At 41.2% G+C, this 24047-nt stretch overlaps 1 protein-coding gene and 1 non-coding gene across 2 annotated transcripts in view; one reads left to right on the plus strand and one right to left on the minus strand.

Moving 5' to 3' along the window:
- Nucleotides 1–24047, plus strand: part of FBXL18 (F-box and leucine rich repeat protein 18) — a 908463-nt gene that overhangs the window by 708355 nt on the left and 176061 nt on the right. The gene's annotated exons all lie outside the window — the stretch shown is intronic.
- On the minus strand, nt 20715–20785 carry TRNAG-GCC. The gene has a single exon. It is a non-coding gene; the product is annotated as a tRNA-Gly (tRNA).

The following is a 24047-nucleotide window of genomic DNA, read 5'->3' on the forward strand; positions in this document are numbered from 1 at the left end:
CCTTCTAAAAATTGGTCCTTTCCAGTGTCAGACAGACCACAAAGAGGCAAATACAGGTGTCCCAGAGGCAGATCTCAGCCCCAAGGCTCATACAGGCCTAAACAATGGGGTGCTCCTACCTCCAAAAGCGGAGAAGACAAATCACAGCCTTACAGGAAACAGTCCCAATGACTTTCCTCTACCAGATCCAAGCACTTTTCTTCTGGCAGCCCCCTTATGGGGAAAACTAGCACTTTTTTCATCAAATTGGCAAATGGTTACCTAAGACAAATGGGTCCTGAACATAGTGTCCCAAGGCTACAGGTTCCATTTTCACACTCTACCAAGGTCAAAAGCTATGCCAGACCTGCCACACAATCAATGGGCAGAGGCACAAAAACAAATTACAGCCCTCATGTACATGAGGGCCATTCAGCAAGTACCACAACAAGAGCAGGGGCAAGGATTTTACTCCAGACTTTTCCTAGTACCCAGAAAGGACAAAACCTGGAGACCAATACTAGACCTGTGTATACTAAATACATTTCTGGAAGTTCCAAAATTCAAGATGTTGACCCATGCTGGGCAAGAAGGCTTGGCTCGTAACTATGGACCTAAAAGAGGCATACCTGCATGTTCCAGTCAGACAATCTTGCAGAAGATACCTCAGATTCATAGCTGGCTCAATGCATTACCAATTCTCTGCACTGCCCTTTGGCTTATCTACTGCGCCCAGGTTCTTCACAAAATGCCTGGCACCAATAATTGCATTTTCCAGACAAAAAGGAATTCAAATATATCCCTACTTGGACGACTGCCTAATTCAAGCAGAGAACAAAGACATTCTTCTACAGCATCTGGCGTTTGTAAAAATATTACTAATTGGCCTAGGGTACACAGTAAACGAGAAGAAATCAAAACTAGTGCCCTCTCAAGAGATAATATTCCTGGGTGCAAGCTTAAATACAACTGCCCAGATGGCTTATCTCACGCCAGACAAAAACAACTGACTACTTACTTCAAGAAATTGGCAACAAAAACCCACTTATCTGCAAGGAAAATCCTGCAGGTCTTGGGTTTTATGGCATCCTGCAGTCTGCTAATTCCATATGCCAGACTGCATATGAGGAAACTACAATGGTATCTAAAAAGTGTTTGGACTCAGCATTGCCACAGCCTGGAGACAGTAATTGCACTCATTCCCTGCCTGCAACAGGAGTTTCGATGATGGGCAGAAGCCTGTCACAACAACAAGGGTCTGCCATTCAGTTTACCCACAGACAGACAGACACTGACAATGGATGCATCAGATTATGCCTTGGGGGCCCATATGGCAGGAAAATGTATTCAGGGCACATGGCCCGCAAACCAGATGCATCTTCACATCAATCAAAAAGAGATGCTAGCTGTTCAAAATGCCCTGACAGCTTTCAAGGACCTGCTTCACCCAGGACAGTTACTGATAAAGACAGACAACACTACGGTCATGTGGTACATAAACAAACAGGGAGGTACACATTCCTACCCCTTCTGCAGACAAGCAATGACCTTATGGGACATAGCATTGGCTTTTCAAGTTCATCTGCAAGCACAGTTCCTGCCAGGAAAAACAAATACTCTGGCAGACGAAATAAGCAGAAACCTCATGGATCCCCACGAATGGAAACTGGATCCACAAGTCTTCAGCATGATAATAAGGAAATGGGGATGCCCAAACACAGATCTATTTGCCTCCCCTCACAACTGCCAATTGCAGAGATTTTGCACAAGGATTTACCACAAGCAAGCATGGAAAGTGGACGCCCTATCCTTCAGCTGGAAAAATCTAACAGTAAATGCTTTTCCCCCACTGCCTCTCCTTCCCAGGGTACTTCTAAAGGTCAGACAAGAGAAGCCAAAAATGATACTGATTGCACCAGATTGGCCACGCCAGCACTGGTACCCAATCCTAAAGATCTTGTCTCAAGGTCCAGCATGGATATTGCCTCCAACTTCTCACTTGCTGACCCAGCAAAACAATCAGATCCTGCACAGCCAACTCAGGACCTTAAATCTGGCAGCATGGTGGATAATGTAGCCATTCAGAACACTCCTCTTTCAAAAGCTGTTATGGATGTTATCTTGGAGGCCAGGAGGCCCAGTACCAGAAAATCTTATGCAGAAAAATGGAAGAGATTCTGTGCTTGGAACCAGGAGCAAGGCATTGACACGTGTGTACCAAATATCCCTCAGATTTTACAATACCTAACTGAGATGCTGAACAAAGGCCTTTCTTTCTCATCAATTAAGATTCATGCCTCTGCCATTTCAGCCCACTACAATATGGAACCACCTATCTTTTCTCATCCTTTAATAAGGCAGTACCTCAGAGGGGGGCCAAAAACATTAGGCCTCCAAGGAGAGCACCAATTCCGGCCTGGGACCTCAATTATGTTTTGGAAAAACTCACACTGCCTCCTTTCGAGCCAGCATCAACAGCAGATATAAAATTCTTATCCTGGAAAACAGCTCTGCTCCTAGCTATAACCTCTGCAAGGCGAGTCTTGGAGTTACACGCACTAATGGCTGTGGAGCCTTTCATCATTTTTCATCCAGACAGGGTTTCTCTGAGGACAAACCCTACATTTATGCCTAAGGTGGTGTCCAGTGTGGCCCTCAACCAAACCATTCACTTGCCTACCTTTTATCCAAATCCACAGAACAAGGGTGAGAAAATTCTGCATTCTTTGGACATACACAGGCAGTTGCGCTTCTACTTGGACAGAACTAAAGCTTTCAGAAAGACTGAGCAACTTTTAGTGTCATATGCTGCAGGATCACAAGGAAAGGCCATCTCAAAACAGACTATTTCTAAGTGGATAGGCCATTGCATCCGCTTCTTCTGTTTTCAACATGGCAAATCAGTGCCTAAGGGCATTAGGCCTAATTCCACCAGAGCAGCAGCCACTTCAGCAGCCTTCCTCAGAGGAGTACCAACCAAAGATATCTTAGAGGCTGCAACTTGGAGTTCAGTGCACACCTTCACAAAGCACTACCACTTACCTCTTTACTCTAAGTGCAGAGCAGGCTTTGCCACTGCAGTTCTGCAAGGCCTCATAGCCTCTCCTAATCCTAGTTAGCCCAGCCACCCATCCTCAGCTTTGGGATTCAACCCAAGAGTAATGACTGCAACAGTGAAACACAATGAACATAGTACAGTTGTGTACCTACCATAAATGTATGATGTTCGAGTGTATTCACTGTTGCAGTCCAGGTTACCCACCCTCCATCCCCCTTTTCTTTGCTGGGACTTATCTGCACTTCTCTATCCTACACAACCTATTGGGTGTATTTGCTTGTAGATGAAGAAAATGTTATTTTTGTGCATGCATTTTTATTGACATATTTTTCAGCCTACCAATTTGGGGGCACCTGACATCTGGGGCAAGAAAAACTGAAGAAAATGGCATTGGCTGCATCTTTTATACCCCTGGCGCACTGACGTCAGGGAGGAGGTAACAGCAACCGACGCCGGACCTAGATTTTGGAATTCTGGCTGACTGATGGTAGCCTGCCAGCAGGATAACCCAAGAATAATGACTGCAACAGTGAATACACTCGAACATCTACATTTATGGTACGTACACAACTGTACTTTACCCTCCCTCCAGCCCCCTGACTTCTCTTGGCTCTACCTTTCCTTCTTGTTTGGTATATTTATTTTTTCTTGTGTATTTGCTTTTTGATGGGGGTGTACCATACCTTATAATTGCTCCCTATTGTGGGGGCACCTGACATCTGCGGCAAGAAAAACTGATGTAATGGTGTCGGCTGCATGTTTTATACCCCTGATGACCTGACGTCATGGAAGAAGCGACAGCATCTGACGCAGAAATCCAAAGACTGGTATTCAGGCCGGCTGAGGACTACCTGCAGGCAAATAACCCAAATGTAATGACTGCAACAGTAAATACACTCAAACATCTACATTTATGGTAAGTGTACACAACTGTGCTTTTTTTTCCTTTGGAAACTCCTAGGAGGAGGATACTTAAGCTTAAACTTCTGTTTTTTCAACTTTTCCTTCAAAGGAAGCATGTTCCCCCCCCCTGATGGCTTATTTAAAACTTTAAAGTCTCTACAGTCAGGGCCTTCTCTTCTATCAATGAAAATATCTCCCTCCCCTTCAGATTATGATTCACGTTCTGATGTTCCAGACGTGGGCATGGATTATGCCACTCTAGATTTTAGTCCAGGTTATTTGGAACTCTTGCATCTGAAGAAAATATTTCTTTGGATACCCCAGTAGAAGAATTATCCTTTTCGGACACCACTGATAGAATGGAGGAGTTATTTAAGTGGAAACAGAAGTTAATTTCTAAGACTCAGCAGCGATATTATGATATATTGCAGGTGGAATTCCCCCCCAGTCTCTGGCCATCCCTCCAGTTTTATCAGCTCTAGGATGGCTTTAATGTAACTAGTAGTTTTCCAGATAGACAGTCACCCAGGGAATCTGGCAAATTATACTAGGTTCCACAGTCTCGCAAGTTCTTTTAGTAACCCCAGTAAAGATTCTTCTGCTGTTTCACTCTTAAAATCAACAACTTCTAAGCATTGTATGTCTTCTACCCCCATACCTTCAGATAAGGTTGGGTAGAGCCTTTGATAGATTTGGAAAGAAGGTGTATACTTCTTTCATCTTAGTCTTCTCAACAGTTAACTGCTTATCTTGTGTTTGTTTCTCTTAGCTTCTTTTGATGATATGAAAAAAAAAATACTTGCTGACCTTCCTTCTTCAGTGACTTAGGGCATCCTTAGGCTTTTTGCTTTCCTCAGTGCATAGGTTACATCGAATTCTCTCAGATGCTGTTGTGATACTGCTAATAGTTTGTCCAAAGCAGCTGCCATTGGGTTAGATATGCAGAAATTTGTTTGGCTGTGTACAGAGAATTTACCAGAGGATGTTAAGGCAGAAATTTTGAGCGCATGGATAAACAAGCTTTGTTTGGAGCTTTCTCTCCAGAGTTTCACAAAAATTTAATGAAAGGGTGAAATTAATACAAGGGGTTACACATATTTTTCAATCTCCTCTCCCAAAATACAGCAGAAATTTTCAGTGTATTTCAGGGCACTTTATCGAAAAAATGTATTGAAATACTAAAATCTAATCATTTGACATAAAGCCATCCAATAAAAGCAGTAAATTAAATTAATGATGTAATAAAATTGTAAAGCAGCACTCATTATTTAAGCTCTTAGGCTTCAACGTATGAAATTTCAGAATAAACAGTTTCCTTTTGTAACAACTGCTGTTTCTCTTTTATTGTAACTGTAGCACAACTATTAATTTATTCTAAAACAGGCACTTGCAACCCATCTAAGTTACCACCATGCTTTTCCCAAATATGCTTAGCTATGAGGCTTTCCATTCACTTATTTCTTGCGTCTCATTCATGCTCTTGCATTCGTTTTAACCTTTCAGTCTGCCCTGTGTAGAACAGATAAATACATTTTATAGCATAAATTACCTTTTCTAATCGTTGCTATCAATGTGACTAAATGTTATTACATATGAGCAAATAGAACAATTACCAGTTTTTTAAGTTTATGCAGCATTAGAAATATTAAAATATTTATTTGAAGTCTTTTATAATTAGTTTTTACTAAATAATCTTTTCAAATTCTAGCTCTTTTTATAAGAAATACTAATATGTCTAGGGAACACCTGACTCGATTCTGAATCATTTATTAGAACTGCCATCCATCGTTAATATATTATAAAGTTATCAATTAATGTAGTATACTCTGTAGCAAAGTGATGCATCAGATTATGAACACTTCCCACCTAAACTATATTCAAATTTATTTTGATAGTCATTTTCATCAAAAACAGATTTCTTATTTTTTAAAATACTTCCCTGTATGCATCCTTCACCAATCCAGCATTATAACCCACACTTAGAAATTTCTGAATTACTTTAGTGGCTTCTGCCAAAATATCCACCCTCTCACTAGATAGTTTTTTGCTTATAACAGCTCCCTATAAGTGAGAGCTGTTGATATCTTGATTAATATCGCTTTTGCAGTATTCCAGACGTATGGGTTGTCACTGTTGACATCTGGAAGGCGTACCAAAGCTTTACCGTCCTGATGTCATACATCCGACTCATGATCTCATCTTGTAAGTGTAAGGTTATATAGACAGTTGTATGAACATGGATCCTCAGACTGTCTCGCTGTCAGCCCAAATCCAGGTCATGCATCCATCAGTTTGATCATCGATACTGTTGCATATGCTAATTTTGTTCAAAGTTGAATGTCAGCTAGGAAGGGTAGGTGTGATTGCAGAAAGCAGATTCTGTACAATGACTTGCATACCAAGTGTCTATTCTGCCTAGGCTCAAAACATTATCACAAATTTTGCTCCATCTGTCAATCATTCTTTTCAAAAAACAGTAAATCAAGGCTTTCCTCTCAAAATACCTTTCTAGAGACTCAGTGACTTAAACACTTGGCCCAGCCTGCATGCCTAGACGTCCCTCTTCCACCTAAGAAAAAGCTAAAGAGACCTAGAACTGATCCACAGTCCAACATTTCAGACTCCAGCATACTCGCTAAGGTTGCAGAACTAGTGGTACACCTGGTTACTTCTCAATTACCCACTATCAAGACCCTGTCAGAGACCGGTATGGCTCTTGAGGACTTACAGATTGCTGATAGGTCCGATGAACTGCAACTCATCATTTCTGAGGGACCTCACAGTCAAAATCCCTCAAATATTGGTTAAAGAAGAGATTCCAGGCACATTAATAGAGGTTAGACAAGTTTCCAAATCTCCATATCTCATACGGGTGGACGTCTCACCCAGGAAGAAAAAAAAAAACAAAAGACTAGGCATGTGGGCTCTTCCATCAGCAGTTGTAGAAATGGGGTGTGTAGATTTCTCACAGATGTTGCTCAAACCCGTTATGGCTTTGAATACTCCCTGTTTTGGGTCCCCGCAACCACAGGCTTACTCCTCAGAAAACCTGCCTTGATATCCTCCTCTACTTGCGAAGAACAAGACTATGATTCTTACCATTCTCTGGTATATTCTTCTCGGCTGCATTCTGCTGGACAAATCCCTCTGGATGAAGGGGGCTGTCTGTCTCCAGATTCCCCTATTGAGGAAGCTTCCTTTGGGGGGTAGACTCTCCAGAATATGATGAAACTTTTGAATGGCAATCCACTCAGCTCTCTGTTCAGAAGAGGTATTGCTACCTTTTGGAAATGGGTACTCATGTCCCTTATCCAGTCCCTCCTGTCCTTGAGGCTTACCAGGACATCTTTCAGTCCACTTGTTCAGCACCTGACTTTCAACCACCTGTTCCTAAAAAGACCAGACATTTCTTACAAGGTCTAATGAAATACTTATACAAGAGTCCTGTGGCTGATCCCTCTGCAGTATCTCTCACTTCAGATATGCTCTCTAAGCTCTTACCCTGTGCTAATGCCCTAGCTACAGATATAGATAGTAGGGCTATCAATAGATGGGGAAAGAAGGTATACACCTCTTCTCTCTTTGCTTTTAGGGCAGTTAACTACCAGACACAAATAACTAAGTACTTGACCTCTGTCCTGCACTCGTTGAACAAAGTTATGTTGGACCCTTCTATGACAGAGTCAAAGCAACAAATGCAGACTACTTTCCCGGACCACTCAAATAGCCAGACACAGCATTAAGTGCAGTTACAATGCTGTAGATGCTTCTTCTAGGGCAGCTGCTGCTGGGTCTGCAATCTTAGATATATATATATGACTTCATAATCAGCCTATCCCTGGGAATTTCAAATTAAAACTTTTAGACTCTCCCTTGGACATATAATTACTGTTTGGTCTTCGGGCTGCCAGTCCTGTTCTAAACTCTCCAAGACCAAGGTAAGACCATGAAAGACTGCAGACAGATTCTGCTCTCCTCAGTTCCTTGATAACATAGGAACTACCCACTTAAGTCTACATCCTTCTTTAGAAAATATCCTAGAACAACTCACAAACCAAGAAAAGACCCTAGGAAAAGGTACTCTGAAAAAACCCATAGGGAACTGGGCGGCCTCCCTTTAGAAACAAACATCTGTGACTACTGTTTCAGCAGCCCTTCCCTGCCTTAGCCCCATTTCTCCTCTTTCCAAAAGACTGTCACTCTCCCTGGCCAGACGGGAAGTTATTACCACAGACAAATGGGTCCTGTCAATCATCAAGGATGACTATGTCATGTCCTGGGAAAGTATTCGCCCCTTTGAAAGACATACCACATTGTCCTCACAATCAACTATCTCTTCTGGTCCCCATTATTCAAGACCTCCTCAATCAGGGCACCAACAAGCAGGTCTCTAAGGACTTCATAGGAAAAGGATTTTACTCCAGAGTTTTTCTAGTGGCAAGAAATGGACAGTGGAGACTTATCCTAGATCTTTCCCTTCTAAACACTTTCTTGAAAGCATATCTTTCAAAATGCTGTTTCTTCCCACTCTTCTGCCTTTCATTCTCCCCTAGGCTTGCCTAGTGTCCCTAGATCTGAAGGACACCTACTTACACACAGTCATTTGTCTTTGCAAGAAATTCCTCAGGTATTTCTCTGGCTGCTTGCACTTTGTTTACTGTTCTGCCTTTTGGTCTTTCTACAGCATCAAGGGTGTTTACAAACTATCTAGTTCCAGTAGTAACATTCTGTGACACTCCAGGAATTTATAATTTCCACTACCTGGATGACCTCTTGATCCAGGATCTCTCTCTCCAAAAGTCCTTCTTCAGCATCTACACTTCACCCTCCAACTCCTGTTAGGTCTGAATTTCACTGTAAACTACAACAAATACCATATGGTTCCTACACAGGATCTGGTTTTCCTGGGCTGCAGGCTTGGCATGAAGAAAATGCATGCCTTCCTCCCCCAGGAGGAAGTCCACAGCCTATCCAAATTTTTCCAAGATCTCTCTTCTGCAACAGATTGCTCAGCAGGGAGGTACTAAGAACTTTGGTTTTCATGGCAGCCACCATTCTTATGCTTCCTTTGGCCAGGCTTTACATGAGCAAAATCAATTGTATTTTAAATCTGTGTGGTCCCACCGCTGTCATCCGTTGGACACCCTAATCCCCCTCCTCTCTTGTCTCAAAAAAAGAGCTGTTTTGGTGGAATGGACAGGTCAACCTTAACTCAGAACTTCCCTTCACATCACCTCCTACTCTTCAACATGTTCACACAGATGCTTCAGACAAGGCGTGGGGGGCATGGACAGGATCACACCAGGTGCAGGTCATATGGCACCCTCAGTTCATGAAAGATCATATCAATCTGCAGAAAATGAGGGCTGTTCTACAAGCACTTCAGGGCTTCACACAGCTAAGGAGGCAATGGCCACTCCTAGTATACAGAGACAACACCCCAGTCATGTAGTACATAAATGGGGAGACACCAGGTCTTGCCAGTTGTGCAGGTTAGCACAGGAGACATGGGACTTAGCCACCCAGATAAACATCACACTGAAAGCCACATACATTCCTTCTCAGGGCAATGTGCTTGGCAGACTCTGTAAACCACACCCTGGAGGACCACCACAAATGGACATTAAACAGACAGGTTTTCTAGTCAATCACACTTATGTGGGGCAGTTCTCAGACTTGTTTGCATCAACAATCCACCATCCATTTCTCCTTCCAGTAGACAGGGAAGTTCCTTTATGCATTTCCTTCACTTCTTCATCTTCAAAAAATTCTTCTGAAGGCACAAAAGGAAGACCCCTAACTCTGTTTACTGGCACCCTTTTGGCCATGGCAATATTGGCTTCCTCTGTTATTTCACCTTATAAAGGGAAATTATAGGAAAATACTTCTACAACTAGACCTGATTACTCAACAAAAAGGATTGCTTCTCAATCCAAATCTTCCCTCTCTCAACTTGACCCTATGGGTGATCGGATTTTAATTCCTCAAAGGCACCTCTTCTCTGAAGAGGCTGTTAAAGAGTTGCAAGAAGCCAGGAGACTCACTATTAGAAAAGCTTGCATAGTTAGATGGTAAATGTTTTCTTATCGGTACCGCAAACATGCTCAGGACCCAGTCTTATCTGAGGTCCCTGCTGTACTGCAGTATCTTTGCGAACTACGATCAGGTTTGGATTTCTCTTCTGTAAAAGCCCAGTTGTCATCCATCAATATCTGCCTCCTTCTTAACCCTCCAGTTATAGCTAGAATGGAAGTCAAGCTTTTCCTCAGAGGAGTACTGCATATTAATCCAACAAGGAATCATATCACTCCCACTTGGGATCTCAATTTTATGCTAGAAAAGCATACATGCCTCCCTTTGAACCAACATCTTCCACTTCTCCAAAATTCTGTACTTGGAAAACTATCCTTTTCTTGGCTGTCACCTATGCCACTTTTCTTATTTTTACGAGGCCTTGGTAAGTCTGTCGGTTAATCCATTCTTCATGCCTAAGGTGTGAATGTTTTGTCGTTCAGTTATTCACCTACCCACGTTCTTTCCTAGTCCCCAAAATGGGGGGCTTACATTCTCTGGACATTCACAGGCAATTTAAATTTCATCAAAACAAAACTAAAGCCTTCAAGAAAACTAACCAAGCTCCCTTTATATTTTATAGCTGGATGAGCCCGTCTCCAAACAGCTATTGCAACTTGTATCTCTAAAGATATCTCTTTCTGCTATTTGCACTATGGTAAGCCTTTGCCCTCCAACCCAAAAGCTAATTCCACTAGGGCAGTGGCTTCCTCAGGGAGATTTTCACAAGGGAGTAAACACTAGGTCTATCTTAGAAGATGCCACTTGGTTCTCTGTACAGATCTTTACCAAACATTGCAAAATTGATGCTTTCTCCAGGTCCAGGGCAGCCTTTGCTAAGTCAGACTATCCAGACTACTCGATAATTCTTCTACTTAGTAGCCAACCACCCTTCCTACCTCTTTCAGCTCTAGTGATTACCCATATGTCATGAATACCGCCAACAGTGATCTCAGTCAGGACATAGTACAGTTGTGTAAGAACTTACCTTAACAGTAGATGTCGTACTGATAGCTGTTGCAGTATTTCATCTCATCCTCCATTCCCTCTTCTCTACCATACTTCAACTTTTCCTTTCTTCTCCCCTTGTGTTTTAACATCTGCTGTGCTACATAGGAACAGGGGAGTTTACTTACCTGTTTAAGCTGCACTACTCCTAGTTGACCAGTCTCCCTCTCTCTATAGTCTTCAGGCCACTGACTTGGAAATACACGTATACATCTATCTGTATATCCTTACACTTATGAGCTGAGGTCATGCATTGAACATACAGCCTTGGGAAGGTAAAGTTTTGGTACCCCAGCCAGATGTCAGCAGTGACAACCCTTATGTCAGGAATACTACACCAGTGATCAGTGGGACATCTACTGTTACAGTAAGTTCTTACACAGCTGTAATTTATGTGAGGAAATGGGAAGATGTGGCTTTTAAAGGAATGTATTTACTAGTTGGCTTCCTACATAGTCTAATTATAACTTTGCCCTGAAAGGGGCCACTAAGGGTAACATCCAGATAACATGGTCCTGAATTTTGAAATCAAATCTCAAACCAAACCTGGTACACTGTGAATTTGATACAAAGTTAAATGCATTATTTTTATTTCCTTTACAAAAAAATAGCAAATCATCAATATATTTAAAATACAAAATCGTGTGTGTGTGTGTGTGTGTGTGTGTGGTAGTAGTAGTAGTAGTAGTAGTAGAAAGGTCACACAGACAAACCATTCAGTAAACTCCGCAAGCCAAGTATTGCAGCAGCTTCTGATCTACAATCTGCTAAAAACTCTACAAGTGCTGATCTTTCACTTAGGATCCTCCTATTCCTTTCTGTTTGTTTATACTCTCATATCAGTCCTTGATAGCGAAGTCAATCTTTAGCCTGTGGTTCAGATGTATTCTTGGCCTCTTCCCATTCTGTCATTTTTCCCACCCTAATGATTTGCTCCCAGTACATCGGTTCCTTTTCCAGTTTTCTCCAGTAAATTCCATACCCTCTTGCCTATTCTCAGTACCTCTAATTGCAGTCATCCATATCAACGAAATCACCTTTCTCCATTCCTGTGATGGCTTCGTTCTTAGAATACTTTCTGAAGCAAAAGTTTGTCTTGAGTCCAGTGAATATCTGGCAACTTTTTCTCACTAGTATTCTTAGTAAAAACTGCAATTTTAATGCACAAGGAGACAAAAAGTTACTAATCAGCATACTCAACATTTTGTAAATAGCTACCAAAAAGTTACTAATCAGCATACTCAACATTTTGTAAATAGCTACCAAAAAGTTACTAATCAGCATACTCAACATTTTGTAAATAGCTACCACAAGCTGAAACAGTCTATCTCCCTGGGGAGATGTTTACATTGTGAATTTAGGATGACAATAAAAATAAGGTAACTTTCTTTTATTAGCTTCATTTAACAGTTTAATCTTGCCATAAGTTAAACAGCCTAAATTGCAACCCTTATTTAGAAGCTGCTACAATTCCTGAATTGCTTGCACATAACTTTTATTATGCTTCTGATGCGTCATTTCATTTCGCAAATGAATATATAACACATTTATTCAGGAATATATATATGTATATATACATATGTATGTGTATGTATATGTATATATATATATATATATATATATATATATATATATAGATAGATAGATAGCAGGAACCAATCCATGTGTAAACAACTACTCTAGATTTACAATGCTGACACTTTTTATCTCAGAAATTGTCTCTTTTAAATGAAATATTTTATCTGTAATTAGTATAGCCAAAACTTTGATTGTCATTTTTGCTTTAGACATTGTATGTTTAAATGCAATGTTTTTACTAGTACTTTTGTACTTACTATAACAAAAGCGTTGATTGTAATATTTGTTTGTAATTATTGTTTTGTTTTTGAAGCTTTTCTCCCCAGGACTCCATTGAAAACGGGTTCTTCTAGGCCCAATGGACTATCCTGGTAAACCAACTGCAAATAAATAAATAAAATGCATACATTATATTATTTACAACTACAATGTTTGACTATCACACCTCAGATAAATACCTTAACTTGGAGTCCGAACTAAGCAAGTATTTCAAGCTTACTTTTCAGTTGCAAACGAACAAGAAAACACAACCCATACTTTATTTTTCTTAGTGTAAATTTGTTGTCTTTCACTTTAATCAAACTTCAAGTGCCACAAAGAAAAAAATATTTTCATCTCACATACTTCTGATTTTCTTTCAGTATTTGATTTTGAATTTTTTCTACAGTGTACTTTCTGTAAAAGTGCATGTTTCTTCTGGTATTTTCTTACAGCATTTCTGCATTGCATACAGTGTTTTATTGAGACCAGTCGGTGAGTTGGGGAAGGAAGATTAACATCAAAGACTCTTGCTACAGTATGAAAAATTGTGAATGCAACACAAGCTAGCTCAGCCCAAGTTAACACCTATTAATCACAGGGTCAGATTTCTCTCACATGAACTGCAGTTGTTAGTTTGAAAAGAACAGCTAACTCAACTACATGTTCAAGCCAGCTATTCAAACATTACTTAAAGTGCTGTACAAACATGGCAAATAATGAAAACCAAAGAAAGCAAAGTAACTAAAAATGCAGATTGATGCTGACCGTCAAAAGTAGGCAATCACAGTACTGTTGCAAGCTGATGAGAGAGAACCACAGTGAGTGATCCTCTCATCATAGGGATTTCTCTCTGTTCCTCTAAAATGACATCAGGGAGGTGAAGGCATTGACTGTAAAACAAATTGATGCTCCACCATTTCAATAATCCCTTCCTATCCCACCTGTCAAATATCTCTGTTCGTCCTACATCAGATCAAATGCTGTCTCAGGATCTAATATAGCATATCCCACTAGAACAAATATAAGGAGGATTTTATTCAAGGATATTTCTTGTGCCAAATAGACAGGAAACCTGGAAGCTGTTGGACCTGTCATTTCTAAACCTGCACAGTAAGAATCCAAAATTCAAGCTGTTCTGTCTCCAGTGCCAACTACCTCTCATTCTTCTGAGTATTCTAGTCACTTTAGATTTAAAAGATGTGCATCATCACATTCCAGTTTTCAAAAATTTCAGATGCTTTATAAGATTTTCTGTGACTGCCCATAGACCTTCCACCAGAAAACTTTACCACAGCAAGTGGAAAAAGACTTTCTATCTGGGCACACAGTAATGGTCTTAACCCCTTCTCTGCACCAGTTGAAAAGGTTTTGGAGTTTTTGGCTATGCTTTTTGAACAAGGAACCTCAGCTTGTACTGTTAAGGTCCAACTAGCTGCTATTTCCAGTTTCCACAATGGCTTTGAAAACCATTCGCTAGTTTCCCATAAATTGTGTAAAGTGTTCATGAAAGGAACCTTGCAGTTGAAATCAACATATAAAGACCCTGTAGCTCCTTGGGACCTGACTATGGTTCTGCAGTCTTTGGTCCTTTCCCCCTTTGAACCGACAGTAACCTGTCATTTAAAGTTTCTTTCATGGAAGACCATTTTTCTGATAGCCATCAACTCCACCAGAAGAATTTTCAAAATTTAAAGCACTATCTTCAAAACCTCACCTCCATATTTGATATTGCATAAGAATAGAGTTTCACTAAGAACCAACCCATCTTTTCTTCCTAAAGTGCTCTTAGAAAATAATATTAATCAAACCATTGACTTACCTGTTTTCTTTCCAAATTTCTCAAACAAAGGTGAATATTTGCATCTGCTGGATGTTCACAGACAACTATGCTTCTTTCTCAACAGAACTAAAAAATTTAGGAAATCAGACCAGTTATTTGTTTCCTTTTCCAGTCCATCCCTAGGTAAATCTGGTTCAAAAGTTACCTTGGCGAGGTGGTTAAAAGACTGTATTACTTTCATATACAATAAAAAGAATCTCCAATTACCAGCGCCAGTGAGAGCGCATCTAAGGGTTCCATAGATGAAATATGTGCAGCAGCATCTTTGGATACCTTTATCACTCATTACAAATTGTGTCTAGTCTCCAGGGGAAGAGCGTCTTTTGGCTCTAGGGTTCTCAGGAATATCCTTCCATAGGGCCACCCAAGGTCTAATGTAGCTAGGGACTCTGTCCCAAAGGTCAAGGATAAATGAAGATTGACAACATCAGATAAAGAAGTTATGTACTTACCATAATGTTCCATCTGTGTTGTTGATTTTCATTTATCCTTGGCACCCCAGCCTCCTTCCCCCTCCTGCAGACTCCTTGGAGGATCGGACACTTGTCCTGGTAACGTTATCAGGTTTGACTTTGGACATAGCCTCTTAAATTCCGTAATTCCGTATATATATATATATATATATATATATATATATATATATATATATAGTCTTCCCTCTGCCTGTGCAGCTGCAAACTCAATCTGATTTAATCTGGAGAGGGAAATTATGGGTAGAGACTTAGCTTGAGAGTTTTTGGCTTGTGCAAGCTGTATAACGGCCAAGCCGGTTCTGAGGATAGGAACTGTACCCAAAGGTCAAGGATAAATGAAGATCAGCAACACAAATGGAACGTTATGGTAAGTACATAACTTCTTTTTTTTTGCTAATTAGCAGTGCTAGCCTAGGAACTTACTCTTTGGTTCATTTTAAACCTACAAGCTATGTACATTCCATTAGAGCAAAATTTTTATGGCAGATGAGCAGAGCAGGACAAATGAAAGTTGTAACCCAGGGTCTCCCAGAAGGTTATCCACCATTGGGGAACTCCTCAGATGCATCTGTTTGCCTCCATTCGTAATGGGTAGTTCTGTTCCAGGACTCCTTGCAAAAAGGCCTGGAAGACTGATGCCTCTTCAATTCCTTGGATGGGAATGTTTCGATATTCCATTCTTCTAACAACCAGAGTGCTTTTAAAGATCCAAAAGGGCTCTCCAGTGATAGCATTGGTAACTCCCATTTGGTGCAGCCAACAGTGATTCTCGCTTCTTTTGAAAATCCCCAGGAGCAATTGCCATAAGCTTTGTCACAGGATGAATGGACTTGCACAGGACAGGGTCTCTCTGATCCACCTCAACCTTCAACTTCTTCAACTCACAGCTGAAGGTAGAATTTTAATACCTTTTAGGCACCTTTTTCCTGAGAGCATGTAGTAGGTACTAAAGAAGGCTAAAAAAGCGGCTGAAAGAAAAATCATATATAGTTAAGTGGAGCAGATTTTCTAGTTTATGGCAGAGAGTGAGCCAACTTCTGTTTGACTGAAACTCTATTTCTTCTGCAATATTTGTGTGAGTTATTAAGCTCTAGCCTCTCTTACACTTTCATTAAGATTAGTCTGTTGGCTATTGCTTGTGGATCCCCCTTTCTTTATCTCAAGTGAAATAGTTTCTGAAAGGGGTATTCATATTTGTCCACTTAGAAAACAGTTTTCCTCTGGGATCTCAACTGTGTAATAGAAAAAAAAAATACTTTCTCCTTTTCCTTTTGAACTGGCTAGTGAGGATGATCTAACATTTTTAACATGGGAAACAATGTTACTCATTGGTCTGACCTTAGCCATAAGGGTGTCAAGAGTTACAAGTGCTTATGGTGACTCAGCTCTATCTTATCTTTCATAAAGATAGGATTTCCTTGTATATTAACACTTTTCTGTCAGTAGTAGTTTCAGAATTTACTTTGAATCAGTCTGTTCATCTCTCTCTATTCTTTCCAGAACCCAGAAATAAGGGAGAAAAAATTCACTCTGGATGTCCACAGATAACTCAAATACTGCATTAACAAGACAAAGGACTTCAGAAATTCTGATCAGATGTTCACTTCTGAAGGTGAGGAAAAAGGGGCAATCAGTATCAAAACAGATTATTTCAAAATGGTTGTCCCATGCCGTTCAGTTTTATTATTATCATAGCAAGTCACTTCCAGACAAAGAGCCCACTCTACCAAGGCTATGGCTACTTCTACTGCTTTTTGGAAAAGGTTGACTGTTAAAATATTCTAGAGGCAGTGACTTGGTTTTCTGTTTATACTTTTATAAAGCACTAGAAAATTCACTGGGCTAGTGCAGGATTTGCTAGAACCATACTCCAAGAGCACCTGGCCTCTCTACTTAATCCTCCTCCCTTGCTGTCTAAGCTTTAACATTAGTCCTATATACCAAATGCTACTGCAACAGTGATCTAATAATAAAGTTAGTACATTTGTGTAAGTAAATTTATCATGGCAGGAGCTGTTGAAATAGGTCAGTTTTGCGGTACAAACATTCTTCCTCCTTCCCACTTGTTTGATTATGTCAGGATTGAATCACTATCTTCCCCCAGGTTCTAGCCTCTCTTGTTTCTAGGGCAAGAATGCTTTGATTTTTGGTGCCCCTGTATTTACTTTTGTACTGTCTCACTCTCAAGCTTAAACAGACATATGGAAGATATACTAAATCTTTGGAAGCTAGCTGGACATCTGATCTTTAGCAGGCTACTGAGCTTACTGAAACACAGGTGCACAAGCGTCCTGCAATGTGTTGACATTCCTTCTAGTTTTTTTTTTGTCTGCCATATACCTTTTGCTTCATAGGATAAATTCCAGCTCCAAACTTCCTCACAATTGTTATTAGGGTAAAGTGGGTACTGGTAAACCAATGAGCACCCCCCCATACACATTACCTGATACAGATCAGCTTCAAGGCACAGAGGTTTTGTCCTGTGTTTGATATCACATTGGATAACCCATGTTTGACTAGTGGTATGGTCACTAAAGGGTCTAGCCAAGGAGGGATGGGTATAAGCACCTAATATTAGCATTCACATTTCATAGAGAAGTGTATTAGTGAAATACTACTATAAGAGCCTCTGCCTTGAGGAAGGCCTGGAATTGCAGCAGTTGCATCAATACACAGGTGTGAAGAAGAACACAGTCAGACAGGGCCAGCATGGAAAGCATTATGTCATGCTTTCCAGCCAGGAGGGGACTGCAAGCATGCAAAAAATAAAATCTATTAACACCATTGCTCTTACCTCTCTCACTTGTTGGTCTGTGAACTGAGAAGATTGAATGGGAAATAGGGGATGGGGAAGTAAAGTTCATTGAAGTGATCCGAGTATAGAAAAAGGAGTATATAATTATTCTGTCACATATGGTTTGTTTTTGGAATTAATATCACTTTAATATCACTTGTTCGGCATCTACTTTTCTGAAGTACAAGCAAACACAGGAGGGTTATGGCTGACAAAGTTTGCAGATGACTGCAAACTGGGCGCCATAGTCGAAAACACATCTGACACAGATATCCTCCAGAAGGGCCTCACAGAAACGGATAACTGGTGCCAGAGCCATGGCCTGAAGTTAAACGCCAAAATGCATAGTCATACCCTTCGGGAAAACAAGGTTACCCTAGCTACCATATAGGTGACAATCCACTGAGCACAGAAAAGTCATCAGGGATCTGGGGACCCAAGTTGACAGTAGTCTTCGCTTGACACTCATGTTGCTAAAGTAGTTAGGAAAACCTTCTATATCGCCCACCTGATCATGAAGGGATTCACATCTAGATCAAGGGAGGTCATCGTCCCCTGTACTCATCACTCATTAGACCTATGATTGAGTACAATGCCCGTCGAATGTATCTGACCAGACACCTGATGCAGCTTGAAAGGCCCCAAAAGTTCCTCACCAAAAGGATAAAGGGTCTCAAAAATATGTCTTATCCTGCCCGACTGAAAGAACTCCAGCTTTATTCAGTCTCATACCGCTTGCTCAGAGGTGACCTGTGCCTGACATATAAGGCCATGTCAAACCCAGATTTGATGAATATGCTTCACCTCAAAAAATCTAGGTCCCTCAGAACCACAAGGGTGGGAGACTTAAACCTTGACACGGTTATAAATAGAACGTGCTGGAGGGACAGATTCATCACCCAGAGACTCCCTATGCTGTGGAACAAAATCCCGGTACATGTGAGGCAGAGCACCTCGCTGGCCTTGTTCAAGAGGAATCTTGACCAATGGATGGGAGATCGCAGATATACCCCAGGGATTACTTCAGTGTCACTGCTTGACAGAGGCACAGAAAAATGATAGGCATAGTTTTTATTCAAACTAAAGGGGTGGCGAAAGCCACATAACTATGGGCTAGGCTTATAAATGCCCTTGGGCAGATAGCCTAGTATGAACCTATGAACCTAAATATATTTTCTTCAGTCCCCTACATTCTGAAAACATTTTCAAAAACAAAAAGGGAAGAGGACAATCTCATTCTAATACTCCTTTTTGGCCAATAATACTTTATTTCTCTTTGGTGCAAAAAAAAAAAAAACAGTACACTATCAAATGTTTCCAGTGCCAGTGGTAAAGTATCTTATTGACCATGGTATGTGTCTTTTTTCCACATTTTGAAGTATGTCATAATAATAGCTTGGGGATTTGCAACTATTCCCTAATATTTTTTCACATTATAATATAGCGTCTTTTCTAAAGGATTTAAAGATTTCTTTCACTGTAAAATCTTGTTAGCAAAAAGAAGTGTTTTTGATACCATGCACAATATTGTTCTGTGTCCATATTTTATAATATATGACCAGTCCTTTTGTATTCTTCAGTTAAAATCCACGAGTCTGTCATTTCTGCATCTTTACAAATTTGTTTACTCATAAATTCTAAAATTACAGATAAAGTGAATGCAGATATCTGTCTCTTGCTCTTCATAAGAAAATATTTCTTTTGCTTGGGATTTGAATGCTTATGATTAAAAACGGATGCGGTGCTCTTTGAACCTGATTCTTCTCTGGGTTTGGAGTGTCTTTGGAATGCACTGTTTTCAGTGGATTTTACTTAATTTGAAAGGATTTCTGAGTTGCAGAACTTATTACACAAAGATGTATTACCTTTTTTAAAGACAGGGTTTCTTTGAGAGCAAAGTCTTCTTTTATGACAAAAGTAATTTTTACTTTTTTTTTTTTTTACCACTTTTTCAGTTCCCTCTCCCAAAAAATGGACGCAAGAGAATTCTCCATATACTTGATGGCTATAGACAAATTAGGTATTATACACAAAAAGGACATCAAAGAATCGTATCAACTTTTTTGTCACTTTTCATGAAGTTGGGGTAAAGCACACCAGTAATTAAAACAAACACCTTCTAAATAGTTAGAAAACTGTATTGCCTCTCCCTAGGATAAATGTATAAAAACGTTGACTGCTTAGATCTTATTCTCTTAAGGCAGTAGCAACTACAACTGTCTTTTTCAGAAATATTTCATCTCAGGTATATCTGAATCAGTGGCATGGACCTTTGTAGACACATTCACAAAGCATTACAAGTGGGGTTGTAGTTTTGGAACTAGGCATATTTTACTACATTTTTGTACTGCATGATCTATTTCATTAGTACCATCTGAGCTGACAGTGCTTACTCTACCCATCTTTAGAATCCACAGAGAGACAACATATGGTATGTCAGTTATAGAAATGTCATATTTATTTTTTATTTATTTAATTTTATTTAATATTTGTTAACCGGGAAAGTCCGACTTGGAACAAAGCCAATTTTCAGCGGAGGCCTGAGGAGAAATGCTCCAGACACATGTCTTTGTAACATGGGAGGAAACCGGAGCATCTGTAGGAAGCCCACATGAACGCAGGGAAGACATGCAGGCTCCACGCAGAAGGAACCTCAGCCAAGAATTGAAAGGAGAACATCTTGCTGTGAGGTGACAACACTACCGCTGCACCACTGCACCACTGCACCATCCACTAAAAATGCCTTGCTGCATTGGCTGGGAATCAAACCCGGGCCTCTCGCATGGCAGGCAAGAATTCTACCACTGAACCACCAATGTGTATAATATATATATATATATATATATATATATATATATATATATATATATATATATATATATATATACTCTGTGGAGCTACCCTGCTACATTTGTCATCTTATTGAATACATGTGCTTATGGTTTTATAGAACGCGCTGGAGTTGTTTAAATGTTTTTGTATTTTAAAAGAAAAATAATATTCTCGGTCCTTATTTTGCTCAGAAATTCTAGCTTGGTACTGCTTACTGCTGTGAAAGTTTCTTTGAACAGTGGTGTGGCAGTGCCTGCACAAAGTTTGCCATTTGTTACTTTGTGTATATGTATATATGTGCATGCATTGATTTCAACACTGTAATTTACCCTGAGCTTGAGAATAATGTAATTTCATGTTGTGTGCGCTGTGTAGCCCACTCTGTGGCTGAAGAGGGTCCCTTGGATAGTACTACTGGCTTCATTAACAAACAACTCATATTATAGTATGTCTGCACTATCACAGGTCCCTGTTTGCAACCTACCTGATAGGCTATTGCTGCATCTTCATAGGATCATAGGAGGTTACTAGGCTAATGGCCCTGGGGCCCTTATAAGCCTAGCCAAGAGTTTATCCCCAAAAAAGAAACCTCAGTCAGCATCTGTCGCCCCTGTCAGTGAGGGACACAAGTGGAATCCCTGGGATAAATTTGTGGTTTCCCATCCACTCATCAAGGTTGCAGTTGAAGAGGGTCTGTTTTTCATGTATGGGGTCTGTTCCAGAGGAGGTGCAGCCTCTGGGAGACAAGCCTGTCTCTCCACCAGGTTTTGTTGATGTTGCATATTAGATTCAGGTCTTTTGTGCGGGTAATGCACGAGGAGTTAGACTTGCAGATATCTAGCATCTCTAGTAGGACAGAGTCCAAGATTGACTTGTAGGTGAGATACCGCTCACCCCTGAGCAATCTGAATGATACCAAGTAGAGTGATAGTGATCTGAGCTTGTCCACATAGGACAGGTGTTGGAGGCCATGGATTCTCTTTGTGAGGTATTTCTGTGGCCTTTTCAGTTAGTGCAGATGTTTGGAGAGGTACATACCAAACTGGGCATTATACTCAATTATTTGTCTAATGAGGGAGGAGTATGGAGATGTAATAACCTCCTTTTTTCTGGATGCAGTGCCTTTATTTATGAGATGAATCAAGTAAAAGGCTTTTCTGACCACTCCCACTACATTTGTTGAATGTAATAACCTCCTTTTTTTCTGGATGCAGTGTCTTTACATTTGAGATGAATCAAGTAAAAGGCTTTTCTGACCACTCCCACTACATGATTGTTGAATGTGAGATTGTTGCCAATCTGAGTACCCAGGTCTGTCACCACAGGTTGTATACTTAGGGGGTTGCCGTTGATGTGGTAATCACTAGGGGCCATGTTTTTGCCAAATGGTATGATGATACATTTTTAGCATTTAACTTTATGTCGGCAAGATGGAGAGGCCATTGAAGCTTAGGATTTACGAGCATCTTTATAACATCAACAAGATTAATTTGAATAATGCTCTGGCTAGGCATGTGAAAGTTAACCCCACCCATGAATTCCTCATGTTAAGTTGTCAATCTCGCCTTCATTCTTGCTTGATGGGTTCGGAGCCGATCCTCGGCTCCGACTCGGCACTTGCTAAGCTCGAGAGTCACTTTTACCAGCTTGAGGCAGCCCCATATCCCATGATGCAAGGCGGTAAGTACCCAGATCTCATTTGCCGCTTCGCTGATGAGGTCCTCCTTTTGCCAGCTCCTGGTAAGTGTTTCATATAATACTATTTTAGCCCCTTTTTCACTTTAAACTTTATAGTTAACGTTTTTAGTTTATATTAAGCCCTTTTCTGACTGAAATTTCCCTCACTCCTTAATTTTTTTAGTCAGGCCTTCTCCCCTCCCATCCCCCCCCTTGTTAGGGTGTGTGTGTGTGTGTGAGAGAGGTTAGTTATCAATAATTTATTTAGGGATAACTTGTTCTTTGGGACGGTGTTGTGTGTGTTTCTGCAACTATGTCCAAAGAAAGGGTCTCAGGCTTTAAGAAGTGTGACTCGTGCTGTCAGAAGATGTCTCTGACAGACGGTCACACTTCTTGCTTATACTGCCTGGGACCTCTCCACCTGCAGGACTCCTGTGCGATTTGTCATTCTTTTAGCCAGAGAGTCCTGCAGGAGAGGAGAAATAAATTGATTTTAAGGGGTCTTCTTAAACCGGAGGGCTCTCCGGCTAAGTCGGCTCCGAGCAAGACTTCCAAGTCTTCCAAGGCCCAGGCTTCTGTGTCTAAGCCTGCGGCCTCGGTTCCGACTCTTTCTGAGTCGAGATCGGCTCCGGCTGGAGCCAATCCTGGTTTGCATAAACCTTCGGCACCAATGGCTATCGGTGCCGATACTGGTTCAGTCACATCGGTGTCTGCTACGACTGGTTCCGACCACCATGTGGCTCAGGCTTCGGTGTCTGTGCCGACCGGCTCCAACACCCTTACTTTTATGTCTGTATCGGCTCCGGCCGGAGCCGATGCATCGAGACCTTCTGTCGGTGCTGAAAAGTCTTCGGCTCCGACTGCATCTATGGTTTCGTCGGCTCCGATGGTTCCTTCGAGGAAGAGGTCCAGGTCCCCTTCCTTGGAACCGATACTCTCGGCTCCGGCCTCACCTCTCCTCTCGGAACGGAGCCATCGGAGCCGATCATCTAGGTCATCCAGGCTTTCTGACCATGATTTAGAGAGGGTGGTCAGTAGATTTTTGAAATCACAGGCACTGGCCCAGATGCTACATAGTCCATCTCAACAGACGACTATTAGTCCACACCCTCTTGCAGTTCCTCCTTCGACTCTACCTCAGAGTTTGGAGCTGGAGTCTTCGGGAATAGTTTCTGCTATGGCTGAGGGGCAGATACCCCCCCCCCTTCTGCTCCCTCAGCATCTACTCTTATCTCCTCTTCGAGGCCTTCCTTAGAGGGATTCGGTGGCCGGGCTTCTCTGGTCTCCTCCGAGGGGGTGAGTGGCATCGGACCCTTGTCCGACCCCACTCTTCCCCTTGGAGCCTCGGCCTTGGTGAGCTCGGCTCCAACATCTGCCTCGGAGCCTTCCCTTTCGGTGGGCCCTGGAGTTCCGGTTTCTTCAGAACGGGTTCTCTCGGACCTCCCTGGGAGGGGAGCCTTCGAGGTGATGAAGAGTGTGCTGGCCACTGGACTCAGCCAGCAGTCTGTTCCCTTAGCTCCTCCCTCTACAGTGCCTGTCGATATCTCTGCCATCTCTCTTGCTCCCGGACCC

This window comes from Protopterus annectens, chromosome 12.part0 (genome assembly GCF_019279795.1).
Source record: "Protopterus annectens isolate FY-2018-M chromosome 12.part0, PAN1.0, whole genome shotgun sequence".
Lineage (NCBI taxonomy): Eukaryota > Metazoa > Chordata > Ceratodontiformes > Protopteridae > Protopterus > Protopterus annectens.